The following is a 25,520-nucleotide window of genomic DNA, read 5'->3' as shown; positions in this document are numbered from 1 at the left end:
CGCGGGATAATATGCGCCAGCTGCGGATTAATACGACGAGAGAATCGCGGGAACGCTTTGAATTCTTCTTTCTTTTTTTCTTATCGCGCTAGTACAGGATGATGAAAAAATTGCGAGAGCCTTTTGGACTCTGTCTAATGGGAAGCCGCGCTCGGTGATTGTCGCCTGATTTATGTAACTGCGCGCGGAGCCGCGTTTACTTTCACGGAGCTGTTTGTTTCTTATAAAACCACTGAACGCTTCGTTCGTCTGTCTCTTAGGCACGACTGAATTATCGAGATCTCGGGATTTTCAGAGTCGATTCGAAAGCTATACTTTCAAAATCGCTTGGCAAAGTATATTACAACGACGAACAGCAATTTTCGCGATGCTCGAGCGAGTCGTAAAATTTCGCGCTTCTTGTCCCCCCCCCCCCCTCCGCCGAGAGACTGCACACAGCAGCTAATATCACGCAATAATGCGAGGCGAGTCCAGTTCTCTCATCCTGCGCGCACACTTGTCGTTTTTATTGCCCCGCGCGACGGTAGTCAAAGTAGTACTCTCCGCACGTTTATATTGCCTCTCGCATTCAGCGCCGCGCAGTATTTTCTATAAGACTCGTAAAAGTTTCATTCAAGGGGGCTGATGATGCAAAACGCTCAGCGGAGCACATCCGGCCTCAGGTTCATTCACAAACGCCGGGCGGCGAGTGTGAAAGTCATTAAAGCCGGAGTAACCGTGTGGTCCACTCTTCTCCGGAAACTTTATTTTGGGCGGGTCGACGATTGTTGCGAGTGTGTATTGAGCGCACGAGAGAGCGCCTCGCTTGTCCTCCGAGAAAGGAGAGACTCTCGAGGAAAAAGTAATCAGCGGATGAAAGACTGGTTCACCGCGACTGTAATTTACGAGCTTGAAGAGTTAATTACGCGCTGGTAGTCCGTGCTTTTTATCGAATTAATGCGCCGAGCTCTGTACACACGGAGACGCGAAGTAAAGAAACAAGTCGAAGAATGGATCGGATCAGAGGGAAGAAGGGCGTCGCAACGCGCACGACAACGGCGTGTTTAAAATAAACAGCGCGTTACACGAATGGAATATCATAGGATCAACAGGTCCGTTAAGAGAGTGTAAAGCGTTTTGAATCCAGCCTCGAGGGGGGCATCAATCCTCCATCGCGAATCTCGTCTCCGGGCCGCAGGGGTTAGTCCGACTACACGCATAGAGGCGTCAGGACACAGGCCTGCCTGAGAAGAAATCCGAGTATAGCTAAAAAAGCGCGATGTATCCGTCTGCCGAGTCAGGGGGGTTGGGGGAGTGTATAGGGTCGTCGGCCGCTCTCGTGTATATTCCGACCCCTCTGCCTGTCTTCTCTCCCGACGTCTTTCGGGAGGAAGCCGATTAGGGCGTGCGTATTATGCGTGTGAGCGAGAGAGAGAGAGAGAGAGAGAGAGAGAGGAGATATCCCCCAGCGGAAAACTTAAAATAACATCGCTCGATCGTCGTCGTGTCCTACTTTCGTATTCCCTGTGTTCGCGCGATTTGCGGCTGTATGATAATGATTTATTCCTGCACACATTCTTGTATAACGAGTAAAAATCCTTGTCGCGAATCGCGATCTAAGGCAGCTGCGCAATTACAGAGTTCAGCAGCTCCTCCCGAGTATGCGTGTGTAAAAGTTCCATCGCGAGTCACCTCCTAACCAGCCGAAGATGAAGCCAGAGCAGCAGCAGCAGTCGAGTGTTAAACGAATCTCGGAGCCCATAAAAGTCGTACAGAGGCACACACATACACAGCTCGTCGATCGGCCGTGCAATAAATGCGTGTATAAGGCCCGGTGCAGAGGTATTGAGAGGTTGAGCACCCCTTCGATGCTCATTACAGCGTGTCCCGCCCCCGGCGGCAGGTAATCAGGCAGCTCGGGGTGGGAGAAGCCGAGAGAGAGAGAGAGAGAGAGAGAGAGATGCAGGGGCGGTGTGGCTGACCTCGCCCGCGGGCCTTTACTTTTCGTCCTCTCTCTCTCTCTCCCGCTCGCAGCCTTTGTCTCCCTCCTCGCGAGCGCTATCTCGTTTCTTCTCGAGACCTGCTGCTGCTGCTGCTTCTTGTTTCGACTTTTTTCGCTCGTTCTCGCGGAGTGTACGTGAGCCCATTCAGCTATAGGACTACCTGAGAGATAGAGAGCGGCTGTTTTGAATTTCGCCGTTTCCATGAATCTCCACTCGCGGACGATTGACGCCGATAATGACGCGTGTAAAGCCTGATGAATTTACGGCGGTGAGCAGCTCGTGGGAATATTTGCATGATCTCGCGAGAGCTGATAACCGCAATAATCGAATCACCGAGACGGGGATACATTATAATACGTGAAGTCTGGGGAGAGAGAAGACACGCACTCATTGCCATTCAGCGACGATTACGCCTCGACGTTTTAGGCAGGAAACGACGCAGGTGTCGCATTGCTTATGCAGGCCTACGCATCAGCGCAGTTTTCGGGGAGAGATGTCGCGATGCAGTCGGCTCGGAGAGATTATCCACTCGAGGCAGATAAGATCGCTTTTCGAGCGAATTCCCGGTAGTGATAACGAGGCTTTTTTCTCGACGATTAGCCTGGGAACGAGACGATCGAAACGTCAAAACTGCGGCAAAAAGCGCAGTCATCCAGAAAATTTGCATCGGGCCCTACTCGCAAAAATCTCAAGAAAAACTCTCTCTCTCTCGCGGCCGATAACTGTTTCCAGAGATTCCAGTCCGCACGCGCCGCTGCAAAAAAGCCTCCCTCTCCGAGAAGCGATATCGAGAGTCTCCCGCGGCTGGATCATCGGCAGCTCTCGAGGATTTCCCATCAGCGCCCGCTCGCTTCTCGGAAGCGGCCATAAATTCTTTTCTTCCTCTCGCTCGCGAGGAATCAAGATCGGAAAGGTTGGCACACACCGCTATGCAGCGCTTAGGCGAGTTTCTCCCTTTCCGATCCGTTACCAACCTGTTCGTCGATATGTGTGCCCTGCTTCAGAAAAACGCTAACGCCAGTCGTCCCGTAGATTCTTCCCGAGATTCCTCTCTCGTCTCATTAGGAAAATTTGCTAGACGTATAGTATAAGGACGTTGATCTGCGGAGTTTTCGAAAAACACGGCTAAGCCGACTGCGCGTACGGCTTCATTCCCGCTATCGCGAAGGACGATCGTCGCGCGCGCACGTGTGTCACTCTCTACCTGGCTGTACAGCTCGGCCACTCGGTAATTCGGTCATTAAGCGAACTGCAGCAGTAACAGCGGCGAAAAGGACGCTCCGGAGAGTATAGCGCGCGCAGCCGCAAAAAACACAGCGGCGCGCTCGCTGATGCCGTCGAGGAATCTGTCCGTCTCTCCCTTATTCGTCACTCAAGCGGCGGCGGTCGTGCAATAATTTTCTCGGTTCCTACGCAAATTCACGGCGGCGACGGCGGCGGCGGCGGCAGCGGCTGCTGATGTCCTCTCTTCTGCGGATCTTTATATCCTTTTATTCTTTTGCCGCGCGCGAGAGGCAGGTAGAGAAAAAGAGAGGCGCGCGCTTGATGGGCTCTCTCTCTCTCTTGAGCTGCGCGCATTGTTGCAGCGGCGGCGTGCATGCATAATATTTCCTGCTTTCGTCCGAGCTCCGGTATGCAGGAATTTTCGGATTGATTATTGATTTGCGTTTTACATGCGTGTGTGCGTAAAGCGAGTGAAATTTCCTCTTATACGAGCTGCAGGAGCGGTCTTCTCTCTGAAGTCGGGGAATAATTATACGACGGCGGCGGCACCGATTTCGCGCTCGCAACTTGTTTACTAATACCCGCATGTTTTCCCAGCGGTATACCTACGCGAGTCTAATTTGAAAACCTCGTCGTAGCCGCGGCTATACTGAATCTAGCACAGGTCTATGTTTGACTCTGTCGAGTTCCCGATTTGATTTCGATCGAAATCGAGAGGATCTCGGTTCTCGAGAAAATTCGTCGTCGCGACTATGGGAATCATGAATGAAGGCGCGCGCGAGAGGCCTATTATTTAGCATAGCCACTTTTTTCGACTGTCGGCGGCGGCGGCGGCGCTGTCTTTGTAGCCTCGAATGATGATGACGATGCACGGATGCCGGCGCAGCCCTTTCCGTTTCTCCTTCTCTCTCTCTCTCTCTCTCTCTCTCTCTCTCTCTCTCTCTCTCTCTCTCTCTCTCTCTCGTCTTCGTCCCTCGCGTTTTTTTCACGGCTGTATACAGCCGTGCCTATGCGCGGATATCTCGTCGGGGAGAAAGAAGCTCGTTTCGAACTAGCTGCTGCACGAGGCTAATGGACGCTACTTCGCTCCGATCGCACGCTTCATTATTGTAATTTGACTACTATTAGCCAGCTCTCTCTCTCTCTCGAGGCGGATTATCACGCTGCGTAATCGGCGCTGTACCGCGTGCGTGTATTAAGCGCCTCTGGCTAATTAAGAAGTAATTGATTAATCGGTATCGCGGCTATACTCTGTCATTGAGGCGCCGGTCGAGGATGATTTTTTTTTTTTTTTTTGAGGTACTTTCTAGGAAACGGATGATTAGCTCTAAATGTTTGGACTTTCTTTTGTACCGATGCTCTCAGCGCTGTCGATGTATGTAAGAAATTTAAATGCACACCCGAGATCGATGAAAGTGGCGGAAGTGCGTTGTTAAAGCGCCGGTAAAAAGCCCTCCATTATAAAATTCGACATCTCTTACGAGCCAATTGAACATTTCGAGAAAAATACATAGAAGATTCTCGTCTTCATGGCGCATATGTATCTCGAGACCGAATCGGGACGATCAAACGAACAATGACGCTGCACGACTCCTATGCACGGGTCTAGTGGCAGCGCATGCCCTGTGCGTGGGACTGACCTTTTCTGCGATACTCGGATTAAACGATTCAGCCGATCGATTATACCGATTTCGCTCTTGTACTCGCGCAATGCATACAAAGCTGCTCCCGCGGGTTATTACGTCCGAGATGATGGTCATTTACGACCATGGCTAGAAGCGCCATCAAAAACTCTCGATTTCTTCTCGCTTTCCGGTTCAGGTAGATATTCCCTCACGTGGGAACCGATGAGCCGGCGATACCTCTGTATATACGTATACTGTTGTCAGCGCAGCCTCTAAGAGTATAAGGTCTTCTTCTCTGCTGCTTCTTTATATTTTTGTTGTAGACAACGGCGCGCCTATTCGTCCTTGTTTTTGCGCGGCACACCGCAGCAACAGCGTCACACCCGAGGCTTATTAAATTTGAGACAAAAAGTGCACTGGCCGAGCCGCTAACTGATTTCAACACACCCCCTTGGCTGCTTTTTGCCGGCAGCGCAATTACTCACTTTCAGCCCGATAATTCTCGGCGCGGCCGAGCAGCTCTGCGCGTAAACTCGCGAACGGTCGACGGGGTGGAGAGAGATAAAAAGAGCGGAATGAGCTTATTAACGGATTCTGCTCCGGAAAAAATATGGTAATGATTCTATTCGCTCTGCTGACCTCAAAAGGGGAAAAATTTTGAAATTGCATTGTTTTCGAGGAATTCTTGACATTTTCAGTCAGTAGCTCTACAGCCGAGCGCACATGTTTACGAAAATTGACGGATGCTAAGCTTAAACACACTCGAAGCGGCGGCCAGTCTCTCTCTCTCTCTCTCTCTCTCTCTCTCTCTCTCTCTTTTTCGGTCCATTAATCAAGTAGCCGCTCGCGCGCTCCGCGGCGACTCAATAAAGTCACGAACCATCAAAAGCCGTGACTCGTGTGTGGTCCCGGCGCGTCATAATCACGCAGCGATAATTGGCCGAAATACACACGTGAGACTTTTCCGCGCCCGCTTATATACCTACACACGCGAGAGAGAGAGAGAGAGAGAGAGAGAGAGAGAGAACTAATTACAGGGCGCCGATTTCCCGACAAAGTAGTGCCGACGCGGTAAATCAACAAATTATAAAATCACCATGCCAGCTCGGGCGTCAGTTTCCTCCGAAAAGCCACGGGGAGCAATTACTCGCGCGTATACACACACTCGCAGCTATAGGTTTCACAGTCGAAATGTATGTATAAGATACGGAGAGAAAGAGAGAGAGAGAGAGAGAAAGAGACGCCCACCTGAGTGGAAAAAGAGAGAAGCCGAGAGAGTCGGCCACATAAATCTGTGAGCGAGAGGGAGAGGCGGTAACGCTATCATTACGCGAGGAGCTGACGGGCGACGCCGATATTTTAATGAATTCGAGGAACGGCCGAAAAGCCCGGGCGGAAGAGTCCTCGGAACATGTGTAATAATATCAAAAAAAGGTCGCAGTATAGAGTCGTTTCCCGTTTCGCGCGCGCTGCTCTTGATTTTAATGAGAGGATAGCGTTATTGTAGGTTTTTGCGCTGATTCGGACTTCTCGAGAACGCACACACTCGGAATAACAGTAGTGTGTATAGCATTAAAACAATGGGAATGAATTTCGGGAATCAACACCACACATAGCTGCGTATCGAGAGCAGTGTTCGCGCATCTGGCTCAGTAGCAGCTGTCGGTCGATTTCAAAGTTAAAACCGCGCCGGCAATTAGGCCAATTAGACCGAAAAGCCCATCGCCGATTAAAGATTAATTAGACCCGCAGCAAAGCGCGCTATAAAAATCAAGCATCAGCGAGTACGTACAACTCGCGCGAGCGCAGTAAACCTCGATAGATCGCGAGCAAACGCCTCTCTTTGGAAACTTTCAGAGTGTGCTCTCACAAGGGACGCCGAAACGAGCGCGTATATTCAAAGATGGGCTAATCTCGCGAGGGCGCTTTTGCATGCCCGCGCGATGATAAATAGCCGCGCTCGGCCATAATGCTCGCGCGCCCAAATTGGCGAAGGCGGAAACTGCCCCCCATAAAACTGCGAGCGAGAGCCTTATATTCTCCTCGAGAGAGAGAGAGAGAGAGAGAGAGAGAGAGAGAGAGAGAGAGAGAGAAGCACAGCGGCAGCAAGCAGGTCGAGTCGAAAGGTTGGCTAAGCCACTATTAGCCCTACACCGATGCATCATTACTATCCCCGATCTTAATTTCGATCGCGGGAGCTCTCGCGTATACGTATAATAGACACGGGTATTGAGACGTGTCGGTGGCTCGTTGTGCGTTATAGCGCAGATCCGCGGCGGCGGCTGCCTTTATTCCGTCTACAGCTCGAGCTTGCATATCCTATAAGGCTGGTACACGTTAATGCGCTCGTTTGCCGGATGACCGAGCCCGGTAATGCGCCGAAAACCGCAAAAGACGCGCTGCTGATGCTGCTGCCTATGTGTATACCTGTATACTATAACGCGCGCATTGCACGATATTTCAGCTTCTATTACGTGTTGCCAAGAATCGCTGCGCATTGTCTGCGGGCATTTTTACGAATCGTCCGGATCGATTCGACTCGAGACACGAGGGCTTCTGTGTACTACAAGTTTCAATTACACGCACCTCCAGATATAGTATACGTATATAATACTTGCGTAAAATAAGGAATCGCACACTCGCGCCGTTATTTAAATTGCGCCCGCGTCTCTCGTTGCAGAGTGTCTTCTTGTCTCAATTAAAGCAAATCCGACGACGCGTGCATCAATTATACCCGCAGTATAACAGTAGCAGCAGCAGTGGCGGCAGCGACGATACACATAAAGCGGGCATTCCTCGCTGCTGCACATCACAAAGGAGGAATTCCAGGCGCGAATTAAGAGCAATAAAGCCGAGAGCGCTACTCTCCGCGGGCAAGAGTCTTTTTGCATTGCAAATGCCCGCCGCGAAATTAGGAACGCGGAAACGTGCAGCGGAATATTCTCTCTCTCTTATGGTGGAGAGATCGCGTGTGTGTACCCTTGAGCCAGATGAATCCGCAGCAGCAGTGGGTCGTGTATATACATTTGTAATTATTCGCGAACGTGGGGGTGGACGTATAGGTATATGTGCATGTCCAAGGGAAGAGACGAATAGGCGCTCGCGCAAAGTCGTCCCATTTAAGCATCGCATGATGCCGGTCTATTTATCAAGTTGTATCATCATCGGGGCTCTTTTCTCTCTCTCTCTCTCTCTCTCTCTCTCTCTCTCTCTCTCTCTCTCTCTCTCTCTCTTGCTCGCTCGCCGCCCCCTCGGGCGATTTAATCTAATTTGTATCGGGCTTTGTTAATCGCGCGCCGCTGACCGATGTTAATTTGTCTCGGGCGAAAACGCCGCCCGACAAAATAAACTACCGTTCGCGTCATAATAATGCAAGCCTCTTTCCTCTCTCTCTCTCTCCCTCGAGAAGGAGAGCAGCGAGTTGCGTTTTGTGCGAAATTTGATTACGGACCGCGGCGATTTATTAATATCGCATAAAGGGGACCAAAAAACGAGCGTCGCTTGATTGATGATGACACGCTTTTCAGCATCAGCGGCGCGTCGAAAGAGACCTGTGTGATGAACTCGTCCGCGCCGTGGCCTTTGTGTTCGCGCGGCCGCGATCGCTCCATTAACGCAATTATACCCCTTTAATCGATTCAGTTTACTCTGCGCGGCACCAAATTTTCATTTAATAAGTCTCGCTGTGAGATTAATGCTTCGTATGCGTAGTATTGAAAATCAACCGATATGTTGTATAATTAATGCCATCGCATCGAAATAACGATCCTTTTTCCATCGATTCGATTATATCCGCTAATAAAATTACTAAATCAAACGCGCGGTATAACTCTCGCGCTTCGCTATCGACATTAGCATAATTACCCGCGCTCGACGTTAACGTTAACGTTAACGCGCGGGCATTAATTAGCTGAGCGTCGACAAATTCGTTCAACATTGATAAATTCTTTTCCCAGAGTATATATAAGCGCGCCGAAAAAGAAGGAAACGTATATATCCTCGAAAAAATTTGCCTACACTCGCAGACAACTTCCCGAACCAGCGCACTTCATCGGGAGTTATGATCTCTCATCGAGCTTACAAATTATCGTACATGTCCCACGGTGAATCAAAGGGCGCTCCGGTCACGCACGCGCTCACTCGCCAAAGTACCACCCGTGCTGATCGATGGATCAATAAAGTACCGGACGGCGCAGTATACGCGCGCGGGCGAGGCTCATATTAAGCAGCGTTATTTATCGGGCCACGGCGCCCACTAACAAATTGATAAGCGGCGAACATCAGACGCCGCGCTGTGCGCTGGGTCAGTCCCTAGAAAAGCTCTCTCCCTCTATCATTTCTCAGAGCCGATCTGTTTGTTTTGCTGCATACTGCGGCCGCCGCCTTTCTCGCTTTTAATTACGCCGCGCGCGCACCGATTGAATTGTGCATCAGCGGTATAAGCTTCAACCGATACTCTTGCATGAAAACGACGATCGGACGAGCCTCTGTTTTCCTTTATCATTCGTTATCGCTCTGTGTGTGCGGCGCGGACGGTTCACGTGAGAGGCTGCCATTAGCATAGGCCCCCCAGCGAGCGACTGCGCCATTATATAGAGTATATACGCGAGCCGCTGATATATAAACCGACTCCCATTGATTTATAGGTCGAGAGATTCCTTTAATTATAATACGATATTTATTCAGACGGCAGATATCCGCAGAAATAGAGGGGGAGGATGGAGTCACGCTGCTATATGCTAATAACGCGCAGCGTCTCTCGTATTTGCGTTTTGCCTCCCACTCGCGACTTGCGCTTGTTTTTTTCCGCGGGAGCAGTTACACACCCACGCGGGTAAACTCAATTAACTCGAAGGGGCGAGAAAAATCGGTAATGAGAAACCGAAAGTGGAGAATCGCGTTAAACTAGTTTCCAGCCCGCGTACAAACATAATTAAGAAATCCCGCGGTGCAGCTCATTTGAATTTTCCAGTGTATGCAACTGGTTCCGCCGGGGCAAAAGGACAGCTTAGAGCACTATTATAACGTCGTCGTCCTACGCCCGGCCATTCTCATACAAATCGCGCGCGCGCGTGTGTACTCAGCCGCGGTCGCGACGGGGCGAAAAAATCCTGCGCGGCTACTGTGCTGCAGCGCCGCGCTCTTGTTTGCATGGGAATCAACGCGGCCCTTTTGCAATTCCAATGGGATATCTCTGTTATTGTTGCGCGCAGCATTGTATTCGCCATGTTTATCGAGTGAATATTAACTCCGATATACCTAATTCCTGCTCCGCAGTTGCTCCCGTTACAATATAGTCCGATCAAGACCCAGAACTAATTGACGCGAAGCGCAATTAAGATCGTAACGAAGTGCGAATGTCGAAAACAGATTCCCCGGCGTTTTATTCGCGGCACGTAGAGGCAAAAATGTTAATTGAAAAAATTGCAGTCCCCTACCCTCTGAATACGGAGCCGCGGGTGATCCGGTCCTGAGGCGCAGAAAATGCGCATACGCGAGTGACGAAATCCGCGAATGCCGATCGAGAAAGAGAAGAGAGTGCGGAGGAGGTGGGCGCAAGAAGAAGAAGAAGCTTTGATTCATACCGCTCGGCAACAGCGGGAGAAATTGAAGTCGTCGTTCGGTACACCGCAAATGATCGGCAGCAGCGGCGGCGGTTGCGGCGGTCATCTTTGTATTCTTAATGAAATAAGAGAGAGGGAAACCGCGGATATGAATTCTAGCTCCTCGAGATGCTGCTTTCGAATCTTCCTAGATTGTATCCATTCGCGTTTATTTGAATCGAGTCGTGCTCCTATATAATTAACTGTATGGAATCGCTCGTTTTCACAGCTGAGATGGGCTTTTCATTCCAAAGCGACGATTAAAACTGTAGTGCAAACGGCGGTGGCGAAACTTAAAGTTCCGGAAACGCAGGCCGAACGATACACTTTTATTCGAGCTGGAGAGATCGTTATTATATAAGCCAGTTTAATCCGTCGTAATTAAAAAAATTAATGTAAGAGCGAGATATACGCTGAATTATTCCGAGCTAGCTTCTTCACATTGAGAGTCAAATGAGAGCTTTATCGGAGCTGGCCCGCTAATTCATACAGCGCGTTTCGTCTCGAGGATTCGTTATTTATAGGCTAATTATATATCAAACGCCGGGTATTAATATTAATTCCCGTAATAATACATGCGGCCGCTTGTAATTTATTGTTTTCTCTCTCTTGGGCGCGTGCGCACAGCTTTTCTGCATTTATAAAAAGCGCGACGCACTGCCCATTAAAAATGAGGGAGGGAGAGGGCGCCGTAAAATCGACTTAATCGTGATTAATATCGCCCCGTGCGCGCATGTCGGTAATCATATCTATACGCGAGCTTTGGCCGCGCATGTGTGCTGAAGACATCGCGTGTGTGGGAAAAGGCGATTCGGAGAGCCGATCTCCGATGCTACTTACTTCTCCTCTCTCTACCCCTCCGTTTTTACCCCGTCAAGAGCATTTATGACTCATTAATTTTGATTACTCATTTCTTAATCTCTCCCTCCCTTTTTATTACTTTTTAATAAGGAATTATATTATCAAGAGAGAGAGAGAGAGAGAGAGAGAGAGAGAGAGAGAGAGAGAGAGAGAGAGAGAGAGAGAGTAGCATTGGCCCTCTACTCGAGCTATAGCCCTAATTAGATAAAGGTGCGCGCGGCTTTATTAATGAAACGTCGTCGTCGAGAGAAAAAGAGAGACGTTTGCGAATTATCAAGCGTTTCACGTATACTCTTTGCATCTGGAAATTGCAGACGTAACGTTTGTTAATCAAGTCGCGGCGATTTCTTTTTTCTCCGCCCGGCCACAGCGGGAAGAAACAAAAGCATCAGCGAGTGTGCGTGTGTGTGTGAGAGAGGTCCCGTGAAAAATTCCGTATTGAATCATTACGAAATAAATCACCCCATTAAACGAAAGCGCCGAGAGCGTCTATCATCGCTCTCTCTACTCTCTCTTTCTCCCTCTTCTCTCGGGATTAATGTTTTGATTCGGCTGCGCGAATATTGACGTTAAAAAAGGGCCCGAGGCCGATCGAGCTGTGCGCGGAAATTACGCCCCGGTAATGTGACAATGCGTTCGCGCAATTAGGGTGGCGGAGTAGTGAGAGAGAGAGAGAGAGAGAGAGAGAGAGAGAGAGAGAGAGAGAGAGAGCGGGAGAGAGGAAACCGATAAGGGGGTACGTAGACGCTCGGAGCCAAGGCTGTGCCGAGCTAATGATCTCCCGGGGCTATAGTTCGCCGGCTCGCTTTCTTTACCTTTGTACCTTGGCAGAACGCTGCACTGTTATACTCGGGGCTCTCTTTCTCGCGGGCCGCTATTTTTAATCCGCGCTCGGAATTTTCAAAAAGCTCGGCTCATTTTTCCAACTGTCCCCGGCTACATCTTCATTTATTCTCCTTTCAATTTTCTATTTATCTCGTCCGCCGACCGCGAGCAGCCTCGTCTCTCTTGTTATTTGTCGGCGCGGCGCTTTCGCACAAAGCGGCCGCATTATCACTGGCTCGGCCGCTCATTGTTACAACTTCATCTGGACGTCACGATGATGCCCGACACCAGCGCCGTTAATGCAGCCCTCCCCGTTCATCATTGTGTAACAATGTATAACGACTCGCCCGCGCGAGCCTCACAATTAGCCCGGGAATGGCCCGCGCTCGCAAGAGAGAGAACATTTTATGCTCTTTCTCGCGCTGCCTTTATACATGCCTCTCCCTCGACAATCACGCCGCTCTCGGCATTAAAACGCTGCTGATGTCTGCGGACAGGGCTGTGCTTTGTGCTTACTTTGCATGCGCTCGTAAATTTACGCGACGGTTCTACCGATTTATTAACGATCATAGTCTGGTATAGTTCTTAATTATCGAGCAAACTGGCTGTGTGCATCTAGCAAAATGATAATTCGCCCAGATTCAATTAAACCGGCGGTGGAGATCAGTGGGAGAGAGAGGAGAGGAACACGAAGACAATAAACTTTAAAATACGAAACAAGCCCGTAGCATGGAATCGCGTGCGCGTCTCGCTTCGCTCGTCAGCTCGTGCCGTCGTTTCTTCTCTATACACAGCCAACTGGCCGCGGCACGCTTTTTCAGTTTCCCTACTCGGCTTCCTTTTTTATCCGAGAGCAGCAGCTCGCGCCACGTCGTTCCTTTTTAATTTTACGGCGAAACTCGCCGGCCTTTGAAGCGCCGGCGATCGATTTTCGTGTCAGACGCCCGCGCAGAGAGACGTCGTGTTCTCTATAATACAGCGTTATACACGGTCGAGACTTTATTTTTCCCTCCTTTTTTCTCAAAAAAAAAACTCGCAATTAAAACTGGAGCGACTTCCGGCTCGGGTTTAACGTTTTCCTCTCTGCGCTAACTAATCCCGATCACGAAAGGAGTTCACGTCTAAAAACGCGCAAAGTCCGCGCCGCCTAATCGTGAGCGACTCGATTATCGGCGTGACCTCGCAATTATTCTTTCTGGGATTCGGCTCACCGCAAGAGAGAAGAGAAAGAATGAAACTGGATATTTTCTCCGAAGCCTCGGAAGCAATTAACAAAAATCAGGAAAACGACAGAGTTACCGTGCGCCATCTATCGTCGCGCTCACCGAATTGATAGCAACTTTGAAAATCTCTTTCGCGCAACAACGTATGGAGCTTAAAAGACGATTCTTAGGTGCGCATTCCCGCGAGTCATACGCTCCCTCGCGCGCGCGCAAGAGAGAGAGAGAGAGAGATAGAGCTGCACTTAAAGATGCAAACGGTATGGTAAACGTCAAATAAAACACTCGGCTCGCGGCAAATAAACAAGCGGCAAAACTCGGCGAGTCGCTCTTACGATGATTTATATTTCATCCCCCTTTGAAATCATTGTTTCATCTCTCTCTCTCTCTCTCTCTCTCTCTCTCTCTCTCTCTCTCTCTCTCTCTCAGCGTATCCTCGAGGCTTTTCCTCTCTAAAAGCATGAATTTACTCGACCGACGGAGACGTCGCTGCTGCTACGTGGTATTAAAAAGTTTACACACACACTCTCTCTGTTACACAGTTTTCTTAATCGCCGGCACACTGTATACGAGAGTAAGCAGCTTCTCTCATCGCTCGCGCGAGCGAGCGAACGTCTCAATAACCGAGGCACTACCTACCTGCCCATCCTCGGCGAGTACAGCAAGAAGAGAGCATCGCGCTGCACAGCTGAGAGCGAGCGCGAGCATAAGCACGAGTGCAGCAAGTGGTGCCAAGGGCTCGTAATATATGGCCCTTAAATCATCGGGCCCGGAGAGTGGATGGTGGCTCCACCTAACCACTGCCGGCGCGCGCGCGCGCGCGAGAAGCGGTAACCGCCCCGCAAACATATCAATCAGCGCGGCTTTTACTCTCTCTCTCTCTCTCTCTCTCTCCTTTTCGCATCGGTTCTTCGCTCATTCGACAGCGCACTTAAAGATCCACCTATTCGAACTCTCGTTAATCAAGCGCGAGTTCTTGGCTCGCGGGCTCTATACCTATAGTGTTTCTCGAGCGGGCGCCACGCTGCTCTCACTCGCTGCTTAGTTGCTCTTTGGGGCCCTTAAAAAGTAACTCGGTTCCGGCTTATTACGCGAATCTCTCAGTCGAGTGCGCGCGCGCGCGAGCCCTTTTCGTTCTGTTTGTTTAGTCCGCGAGCGACTCGCGCGGAATAACACTTTACCGAGTCGCACTTACGCTCCGCTGATGTTCGCGCGATCATCGCCGCGAGCGTAATTTCATCGATAACTAGACTTTTTTGCTATACCAGCGGTAAACTTTGCATGCGGATCTGCGTCATCCTCGGCGTGACCGGCTTATAGACCCAATTAGGAAGAGGAGTAGCCGGCGTTCGCGGAAACGAATAAAATCGCGGCCATAAAAGCTGCGCGTACGCATACATAGATGTGCAGAAAAACACTGCTTCAGCAGCACACACGAGGCGAGGAAAAAGAGCCGCAGTCGTGCATAATAATGCCGGCGAGTCGGAGATAATTTTCTGGATCACGTCAGGATGTGTTCGTCGATTGCCGGAGAGACTCTGCCGCGGATTATGCAAATTGTACGAGCTTTATTGCCGAGAGCCAGCAGAGCATTTGCCTACGCACCTGCTTCCTCCTTTTGCAGCTTTATGGCTGCATACATCGTTTATTTTTATTTCCACAGCCAGCCACACTGATTTATCTGCGAATCGGGTGGAAAACAGTTTTTAATTATAGATACACGCAGACACTGCACAGCGGAGAAAACTTTCTCGAAAAATCCATCCGCGATAGGATCAAATAATTGTGCGAAATATCAGCGCGTCCGTTGATTTACATCTTCGCGCGCGCGCGCGCGCGTCCGAAGCTTTATATTTACACTGACGCGCTCGAGTAGCTGGGCTGCAGCGCCGCGGTAATAAGCCGCTCTGCGCTGAATATCGCATAAGAGCGCCTCGAGATTTATGGATCGCGCTTATTTGCCGGGAACGTGTTATCCTCCGAAGCAATATTCCGTGGTTAATGCATCATTATGAGAATCAGCGCGCGCTAGCTCTGTGTTTCGCAATGCCGGGGAAATTTTCATTGCGCATTTGCCTAATTGTCTCTCTGGACTTGCTTCTATTTATCTCTAGCTGTGATAATTCGAGAGTCGCGATATAAAACGCCGACTAATAAAGAGCTAGATGAAAGTATAAACTAGCGCAATGTGGATAATAAAAAAAGTTTATTATCCGCGAGTATACGACTACTGAATAAGGTGATTTAGTGTGTATCCAACACACGAAAGCGTTATTAATAACCATCATCTCCGTAGCAGTATTTTACGATTTACTCCTGAAATTCCCACAAAGCTTACGAAACGCATATAGCGAAGAAACGTTGCATAATCGAAGTCACTGCTCGCTCGCGCGCTTATAAATCCCGATACCATACCGGAGAGCTTTTTTCCGCACCGCGCGCAACTACCGCATCCCATCGCTATTCCCATAAAGCAGTTCACGTATCGTACGGTATGTGCTCTCGCGGAGAAAATCCCGCGGCGGCAAAAAGCCTCGGCTAGCGGTGCGTCGTCGCGAGGATTCTCCTTATGGGGGTGGCGACGACGACGGCGACGACGACTACTTCCCTGAAAGACGTTCTCGCGACCGGTTCCTAATCTCGTCGCCGCCAACCGATCGCGTTTTGCTTTTTGCCAGATCGTACGTGCAGTGCGCGTCCGTAATGAGAGCTAATGGAACGTTTTGTCTTGGGTAACAGTACAGTTTTCGCTATGCGGACGTTTCGCTTTTTTTCCCAGTAGCATCGGAGAGTCGCGATGCGTATTCGGTTTTTGCCGTCGTGATTGATGCTCGGATAAGGAATGCGAAGCTTTCGTATTTTTTTATTAAAAAGTTCCTTGGCGGAGAGTCACGAACGTTTCGAGCATAATGGAATTACACGATCGTGTGTGTAAACGTGTCTCGACGATGTTAATCCGAGCAAAGAGGTAACAGGCTATAAATCTGTCATAAACCATCGAGATAGGCTAATAAGCTCGGGATACTGGCTTTATTTTTTCGCAAAAACGTCCTCGACTCTTTTTCGAGTATGTACGGGAGATATGGCGGTTGCGCGCTGTGTATAACGACGTCTTGTTAGGAGGCGCGCGGGGAGCTCGGAAAAATGTACACAAATTTTATGCGGCTCGATGTCGATTCGATTATGAAAGCGAGAGCCTACTGTGTATAGTGTTATGCTCGCGCTGTACATGGACGGGTTCGCGCGCGTAACAAAAGGCTAGACGCCGCGATCATTGTCTCGGCGTTGTGTTGTGTGCATGTGAATGTGTACTGTACCTGCGTTGTATCGAAAACTTTCGAAACAGAATCACCGGCTGAAAATTCCATTAGAAATTACATACTGTACCCTGAAAATCCATCCGGAAGTGTACCGTGTACCGTGTGATAAAATAAGTAGAATAAACAGACGGACTTTGTCGGAATCTCTCGCGGCGGAGGAGGAAAGCCGTTGGAGATGGCGGAAGGTCGTCACGTACATACCGAAGACGACGTCGTCGGCCAGGCAAACAATTCCGCGCTTTCTCTCGTTGGAAATTCGGCAATCGACAAGGGTCGAAGGCCGTGTTTGCTCGGGGAGAAAAAAATGTTTCGGACTACGAATAATAAGGAAGATTGCCTCGTTGTGTTTATGAATGTGTACACGGAGTAGTTTCTCGGATCGATCGTGTCCATGGAGGACGACAGAGCTTGAGTGAAAAGTAAAATGGCGAGTTTAAGTGCCGGACGCTTGGGAGAAGATTCAACTGAAAATGATTTTGATTCGCGTAAAAGAAGAAGAAGAGAGAAAAGCGGCGGCGGCAATTTTCCGATTGTCCAATCTCGCCGCGCGCACCGATTACGTAAATTTCGAGAGTGCAGGAGAGCCTCAATTTTCTCGAGGGCTTCCGTCGAAAGGATCGACCTGCCACAAGCAAAAGGTCCTGTTATTTTCCGTCTGAGCTGCTATAACCGCGGCCGCTCGTCGAATAATCGCAAGAGGAGAGAGAGAGAGAGAGAGAGAGAGAGAGAGAGAGAGAGAGAGAGCGAAGAGAGAGCAAAAAGCGGAAGCCGAGGCAAAAGTCGGAGCCGCGCTCGCGCTCGAATAAACGGAAATTTTCCCTTTAAAATGCGGAATGGCGAAGAGAGAGAGAGAGAGAGAGAGAGAGAGAGAGAGAGAGAGAGGGCGAGCGAGGGTCAATATAGCGACGAGGTGGAGGAGGAGGAGGAGGTTTGAGGGGACGACGCTCTACCGGGGGCGGAAAACCCTCTTCCATTCAGAGCCGGCGTGCCTCTAAAAGACTCCTTTCTTTCGCCCTCTCTCTCTCCCGCTTCCGTTCTTCCCTTTTACGTTTGCGTTTGCCTCCCTCTCTTTACCTTCTTCTTCTATCGCGGGATGGAATCCATTTAGCCTAATATCCACGAGTATTATTTAATTTCGCCTTTCCCCAGCATTGTCCGCGAAGAATGGGACTGCATCAGAATATAACTTTACGTATTCAGCCTTCGATTTTCTGGCGGAAATAGAAGTTTAGTCTCTCGCCCTTGTATTGTCCTGGCTTCGAGAGCTCTCCTCCAGACTGAGTTATATCGAGACTCCTGCAATACTATAGCAAGCTTTTCTCTTTTCTGTTTCAGGTGAGTTTAGCAAAGCGTCAACACTACGTTTAAACAGCGGCAGCGCGTGAGTCCAAAAAAATCTCAACGTAATATTTTGAAAAAGATATAAACGGAAGACATCCCTTGCTCGTGTCTAAACGCTAATGTTTGCCCAGCTCGAACATAATCCATAACATCAAGAGAGACGCGGAAAGGGTAGAGACTCTCCGGCAAAACACACACGAAGCGAATAGCTCTCCGAGCGAGCGAGAGAGAAAAAAAGAACAAGAGGGGGCGTGCGCGCCGCTTTATTAGATTATCGAACGAGCTTGTCTTGGCTGGCTGCTTCAGCAGCAGCCACTCTTTGAGTTTTTCCAGGGAGGACTCTGCCTACAGCATATTGTCTCTCCCTCACACGCGGGACCGTCCGAATCTATTTATTTACGCACTTTTAAAGGCTCACTCAAAGGACCTCCTAAATTGGCCGGGAATTGATTTCGCCAATCGCGAGCGCTTCCCGCATTTCGCTGCCCCCTTTCGCTTTCTTCTCTCTTCGACGGAGGGAAAATCGCTGCGCGAGGGGTAGACGTACGTAGACTCGTATGCGGCTGCTGGAAAGTCGAAAAGCAGATGCTGCCCCCTCGCTGATCGATCCCGTACTACTGCTGCCGCCGGCCGCTGGAATTTATGGCCGAGGATAAGAGTTTTTTTTCTTTAAGGATTCTCTAACGTACATTCGAAACGATAATCATCCTTGTCAGATTATCCACGTAAAAAAATGCAAAACATATCGTCGATTGATTATACCCCAACTGTCGAAACTCGCGCTAATGTCCCCAAAAATCAGCTATATTACCAAGCACATTTCCGTCGACGATCTAGATGCGCGCAAAAAAAAAGAATCTCTCCACTGAAAACGCGAAACCGGCGCAAAAATCCTCGAGTCATCGCCAGGTTCATTCGTGCGCCTCCGAAACGTGATTGAGCGCTCGAGTGGCATTTAGCTCGCTCGCGCGCGCGTCACGCATTTTTTACAAGCTTTGCTATGCCATTGTGTGCGGTCTCCTCATCCCGACGACGTATACTGTACGTTATGTGTACCAAAACGAGTTGCGCTATATACGGAGAGAGAGAGAGAGAGAGAGAGAGAGAGAGAGATAGATAGAGAGAGAGAGAGAGAGAGAGAGAGAGAGAGAGAGAGAAAGAGAGAGAGAGATGGAAGGTAATGATGATCGGGGACAGCTGCGCGCCGCGACGATTCATTGTGGATTCACCCCGTATAATGGATTTTCGTGAAGTCACACCTAGGACCGTCGCTGCGTGTATTATTTTGGGAGGATATTTCGTACAGGAGAGAATCGAGGTCGCGAGGGCGCGATCCGTTGGAGGAATTATGAAAATTGTCGGTCAACTGGTGATGATTAATGGTCCCTGATGTATACTTTTAAAAAGCGATGTATCGCATTCACGAAAAACTCACTGCATTAGTCACCGTTACCACTGATAAAACTCACTAGCGCATCCTTATCAGCGTCGATATATAGATTACTACAATTACTTTGCTGCGTAGAACGTATACCTCAGATTGCGCAACATTACAATGGTCTCTCGAGTCATCGTGAGCTAATCAAATCGAAGAAATAAACAGAAGGGCGCTGCAGACGAATTTCGCTATATCGACACACACATACACAGTCTGTTATGTATATCCGCGCACATGAGTCACGCGAGCGGTCGTTCGTCGAAATAGGAAGGAAATCGAGGCCGCTTAATAAATATGCTCTTCCTTCGACGCGGCATTGATCGGCGCGCGATGCATGAATGTAGGAAGTCGATAATTAATTGCGACTACTGGAATTTCAAAGGGATTCGCTGACAATGTGCATGTGCTCTCTACGGTATAACGCATTGTCACTCGCGTCATTGAAACGACCGGCGAGATTTATCAGCGTGTTCTGTGTGTTTTGCCATTTAATTCGTATGAGTTTTCAATTTTAACGTGCGCGTTCTCGTCTCGTCTTGCTGCGCGAACCATATCGCACTGCGGAGGTGACACCGATCTATGAAAAGCTTTTATTTTACATCTCTCTGAACACCGAGAAATTTGTGAAAAAATAAATAAACAACAACACCGAGAGATTATAGGCGCAATGCCGCGGCCAAGAAGAAACTCGAGACCTGCCAGCTCTCTCTCTCGCGTGTTGCATTATGAGCCATCAAGGCGCGCGCGGAGAAGTGCAGAAAGACGCCGCGGCGCGCTGCTGACATATTGAATCGTCATAAAGCGGCTCGCGTGTGCATCAGAGCCGGCTCATTGTCCTGTCATTCACTCGTCATCCCCCGCCGTAGTGACTGCTGATGCAGAGACTGGGTATAACACTACTACTACTACTGCTACACCGGCCTGGCGACCTCGAGAAAAATAAACCACCCCTAATTCCCGTGCCCGGCACTATTACGTTTTTTTTTTCTTCCTCGATATTTTTACACGCGAAGGAGGGGGAGAAGACGCTGTTGCGCGTCTTGAGGGGATCCGGATTACCGAAGAGTCTCTTTTCCTTTCTTTCGCGCGTCGGGATCAACGCACGCTGCGGAAAAAAAAGGGAACGCGGCTCTCGATCTTTCTCCCGAGAATTAGGATGCTTCTCTTTCCCCGTGTTTACTTGAGAGTGATAAACGCCTTTGTCGAGAAATTGAATTTTTCTCTCCCTTTCACGACCGATGAGGACTTATTCAAAGTAGCCATGCATATGAGGAGAGCTGTGAGAATCGCGCGCACTTCAGTCGGTCATAAGTGTATCTTTTCATTCTCGATTGAATCGGAGCCATTTTTGAATTATTAATCGTAGTCCATCGCAGCGAGAAAAAAAAGGAAACGAGAACAAAAAGGCGCGGAATGAATACGGTGGCACATTATGTTTGCCGGAAAGGAGGAATAATAATTCGGCCTTCTTTTCAGCGCTGCTTTTTTCCGAGAAACGCGGTGAAAAAGGTATACACATACTCGTGCGGGAACCCCTTTGATAGACCCTCGCGCATTAATCGATCGATCGAGCGCCGCGCGGAAAGAAAAGGAAAGTGGAATGGTAGTAGCTGAAAAAATCAGTTTCCAAGATCAGGGCAACCCTCGTCTCGCTCTTGCTCTCTAACTAGGCTTACGTAACCTTCCCATGACCCAGAAATGCAAGAAAATTCTAAAGGAATAAAACAGACTAGTTGCACACGTACACAGAGCGTGTTTTCACCCGTTTCGTGTATGAATGAGGCCCTTTCGCATTGTGCGCGTCTCCTTTTTTGAGGCACCTTCCTCTCTCTCTCTCTTTTTTATTCATTCCCCTCGGATCGAGTGAAAAATCGGTGAATATGCAGGATGCTGCCCCCTTTCGCGTCCACCCCTGTGTTATTATCCAGGCGGCAGCGGTGACGATCTTCCGAAATCGTGAAATTTACCTGATGCGCAGCCGGCGGCTCGTCAGGGGGTTAAAAAAGCGCGTCGGATTTCACCCCGAAATAACGCTTTTTCACACAGTTTTTACGCCGCAGAGAGTAAGAGAGAGAGAGAGAGAGAGAGAAAGAGAGAGAGTCGGGGGGCCGCGTTTTTTTTTCTTCTATTTTTTAAATCCGTACACGCACAAGTTCAACGAAATTTCTCATAGCCGCGCTGCAGCAGTGGTTTATACGCGCATGAAAATGTGCGACAGATACGCGACAGCGAGAAAGAGAGAGGAGATAACAAAAGGGGGGTAATCTGCGAGTGACAGTGGTTTATCCTCGCGGGGATTCGAATGCGGCTAGAGAGAGCGAAAAAAAGTATAGCGGCAGTGTGTGTAGCAGAGACGATGATTTATCGCGCTGCGGCATCGAATGAGCGATTCATCGACTTTTGTGTCGCCGCTTTTCGCTTCTTTGTGAATTTTAATACCTTCTCTCTAGCACTGTGGTCTGAAAATTGGAACATCTGCTTTTTTTCCATTTTTCGACGCAGTGCTCTGTAAATATTGATCTTCGCCTTTTTCCACTTGTTGGATTTGTTTTTTCTTTCTGCAACGACTTCATTCTGCTGTACAACTAACTGCACATGAGAAAGGTAAACTCTGGAAGCTTTAGATGCCAGCCTTCGATTGATCAGATAGTCTCCCTCTTCTAACGATAGCATCCACGCATCGAACCGCGACATAATTTTATTCATCGGCAACGAGCGAGAGCGAAAATAAAACACGAGCGTAATATCCAAGCCTAAAGACGAGTATCCTACTGGCAAGCTATAGTCCGCGTCAGCCCGATCCTAGACGACCGATAGCAGACTACTACATACTTCTAGCTCTACTCGGCGTTGCGCTTTCGTGTGGCGGGGATCGTGAGGATCGATGGGTCCGTCCGATAAAACCATTAGGAAATCGTGAGCGAGCTTATTAGACGAAAAACTGAGAGCTCTACGACGCAAAGGGGGTGATACCGCCGGCGCGATAATAGCATCAGCGCCGAATGCAAATACAGCCTGTTTACAGGGGGGCTAATCTGGGACAGATAGCAGTAGGCTCCCAATATCCAACTCTCTCTCTCTCGAAAGTTCGAGGTGTCGGGCGGTCGATTTAATCGTGGCCGTGGATCTTCGGGTCGCAGGTGTTGCTGTTTCAAGCAGCGTGTCGAAACGCTTTCTAGACTGAGTCGCTTTTTTCCTTTACGATTCCGTGTGCGATCGTCGTTGTAACGTAACGCCGGTATCCCACGTCTACGTCCGATGCTCGTCAATGATGCCCGAACCGGATTGATTCTCGTATGATAGCTACGAGCGGTGAAACGCTCGCGTTGAACTTTGCGAGAGTGTTTGCGAGATCGAAATGCAGGACTTGAGTCAATGTTGACTCGCGGTTTATCGGGAATGTAAAAATTCAGCGTTGATATCCGCCGTCTGTTTGAAATTGGCGCGTGAAAAAACGCGTGTTTGTTTCGTTTAATGCGCGTCGTAAATTACATACGGCTGTATTATCGTGCGGAATACATCCTCGTAAATTTCGATAATCTGTTTATTCAGCGCACTACTTTGTTTCGTTTTTTTCTTTAAAGCGAACGCGCGGTTTCGAAAATTTACGATACGCGATCTAACTCACGTCAGGCAAAGAGAGACGACGTTCGGAAATGACGCGCGCATTATCGCCGGGCTCGCCCATAATTCATCGTTTGATTTATTCGGCATTAGTCATCAGCCGGCGATAATGCTGTTGACTTTGAAGAAGCGCGTTAAAATAAAGTAAAAAAAGCGAGAGAAAATCGAGGTGCGACCCTCTTATCTGCGTGAAAGAGAACGACACCTCGCGCTTGGCCCCGATCGGCCCTTATCAGCTCCCTCTCTCTCTCTCTCTCTCTCTCTCTCTCTCTCGGTGTGTTTATCGAATGCGCGTACACAGCGGCGGATGAACCTTTTTCGAGGTGTGCGTATAGACGTACGTCTGTGTGTATAGAGGAAGATGTCATAATTACTGGAGACGTGTATTTTCTGTCGCCATCGCGTGTGCTTGGCTTTTAACGAGCGCTGTCTTCGCGCTTTTTGACTTTAATGACGTAAGGGCGCGAGTAGCGCGTCACGCTAATTAAGCTTTCGGTCGCGATCGCACTGACGAGATTGAACGAGGTCGTTGGATTCAATTTTTTCTTACACCTACCGCCGCACTGATTCATATATTAATAGCTTATATTCGTATCTATTCTCTATTTCCAATATTTACACCTCTTTGACATTCGGATAGGCAGCGGCTTTTATCTAAAGCACACACAGCGGTCTCAACCGTCACGATCATCGATTTTCGGAGATCCCCTCGCATAGCGCATCGGAGCTTATCGATCGCGCTTGCGGACGCATTTAAAGAAACAGCTGTATATTTTCCGTCTCTCCTCATTAATGGAAAACTCGAGGAAGCATAGCAGCGTGTGTATAAATAAAAAAACTTTCCATCGCCGAGCGATAAGACTCGCGCGCGGGATCACGTAGCTGCACTTCCGACGATCCACAAAACACACACATAGCAGTGCAGTCGTTCCCGCTAACTCGTTTGATTGATAGATACGGCCGGAATCGAGGAGAAACTCGCGCCTGCCGCATAAATTTCCCGATAAGATCCGAAATTCTAGCGGGCGCGCATCGGCTTTATTTTTGCGCGGCCGAGTAATAATATTTTCTATTGTGAATCCGCGCGCCAGAGAGTGGGAGATTAATGCGGGGCAGATAAGGAAAAAAGAAATTTCGCTATTATGAAGTTTCTATGCAAATCTGCGCTCCTGACTGATTTCGTTATGCACCGCGCTGATGACGATAAAAAAGCGCGCGCGTAAGCAGCGTGAAAAAAAAAATAATTTGAAATTCACGCGAATCAGAAGGAATTCTCGCGAAGGTTCGCTTTCGACATTTTCCATGCATACGAGCAGCTAGCTGACCAATTACGCGCATCTCGAAAATTTGCGTCACCTCTGCCACGCAGCGTCCATTATTCATATATTTTCGCAACTATCTGCAGATCGAGCGTCCAGTACTCCTTCATACATAGCCAAAGACACGCGCGAGTGTACACACGGATAACGTCCCTTTCTATACAGCCATCGGCGTGCGTCGTCGTCGCGATTCCGCAATTCGCGAGTGTCTCGGGACGACGACGACGGCCAAAGGAAGAAGACGGTCAATGCTACCAGTTTTTCCAAGTCGATTTCCCGTCTCGCTGCTCCCGCAGTTGCCATGGCAGCTGCACGCCATCGACCGCCCGCCTGCTGCTCTCTCTCTCTCTCTCTCTCTCTCTCTCTCTCTCTCTCTCTCTCTCTCTCTCTCTCTCCTTTCCGTCTCCCTCGCGCGCCGCGCTGCTCGATGCAACATTACGTCCGTATAGCGCAACTAGAGCTTGTGTGCGTATGTGGCGATGCTGCGTCGCTGCTTGCCTTGCGAATAGATGCGTGTTTTCCTATACTATTATACATAGAAATAATTAAATATATTATTACCCTTTAGATTTAGGACACGTTACCTTGAAATTCTCGATCCTCACCAACGCGCGGAATTCCATCGTCTGATGACTGTCTCCTCTCCGTGTCTTCTTATATACCTACAACCGCAGCTTCGCAGTATCATCCCCGTACGACGTTACACGCAGTGTGTATAGCCTCGATGCAGCGAATTGCATCGACCAATCGTCACGAGACTATTTCACCCCTCTTCGCTCTGGTTCGCGCGCGTTTCGCCAAGATACCGAAGGCTCAACCGTCGTTTCTATACTCGAAAGAGTGCGCGCGCCCAGCTTAATCGGGAAATTTTCCTCCCCGGTGCCTTTTGCCTTGTGTTCGACTTCAAAGAAGAGGGTGAGTCTTTGTACACAGTATACTCTCCGCCGTGGGTCGCGTTTGTTGCTTCAATTTTTTTTCTTCGTTCCTATACGCGGAGTAAAAGTATCTTATGTAAATCGTCCATTCATAAGCAGCGATAATTTCTCCTTACAAACTCGCTAATTGAATACTTAATTTCTCCAGCGATTCTCACATTGAATGTGGGCTCTGTATCATGAATGAAAACACTCCGCGTAAT

At 49.1% G+C, this 25,520-nt stretch overlaps 1 protein-coding gene across 4 annotated transcripts in view; it reads left to right on the top strand.

Annotated features, from left to right (window-relative positions):
- The window catches only part of LOC100119000 (POU domain, class 2, transcription factor 2), a 101,304-nt gene that overhangs the window by 23,981 nt on the left and 51,803 nt on the right, over positions 1-25,520 (top strand). The gene's annotated exons all lie outside the window — the stretch shown is intronic.

The sequence above is a fragment of the Nasonia vitripennis genome, chromosome 4, assembly GCF_009193385.2.
Source record: "Nasonia vitripennis strain AsymCx chromosome 4, Nvit_psr_1.1, whole genome shotgun sequence".
NCBI lineage: Eukaryota > Metazoa > Arthropoda > Insecta > Hymenoptera > Pteromalidae > Nasonia > Nasonia vitripennis.
Note: the sequence above shows the minus strand (reverse complement) of the source record. Positions and strands in the feature narration are given on the sequence as shown.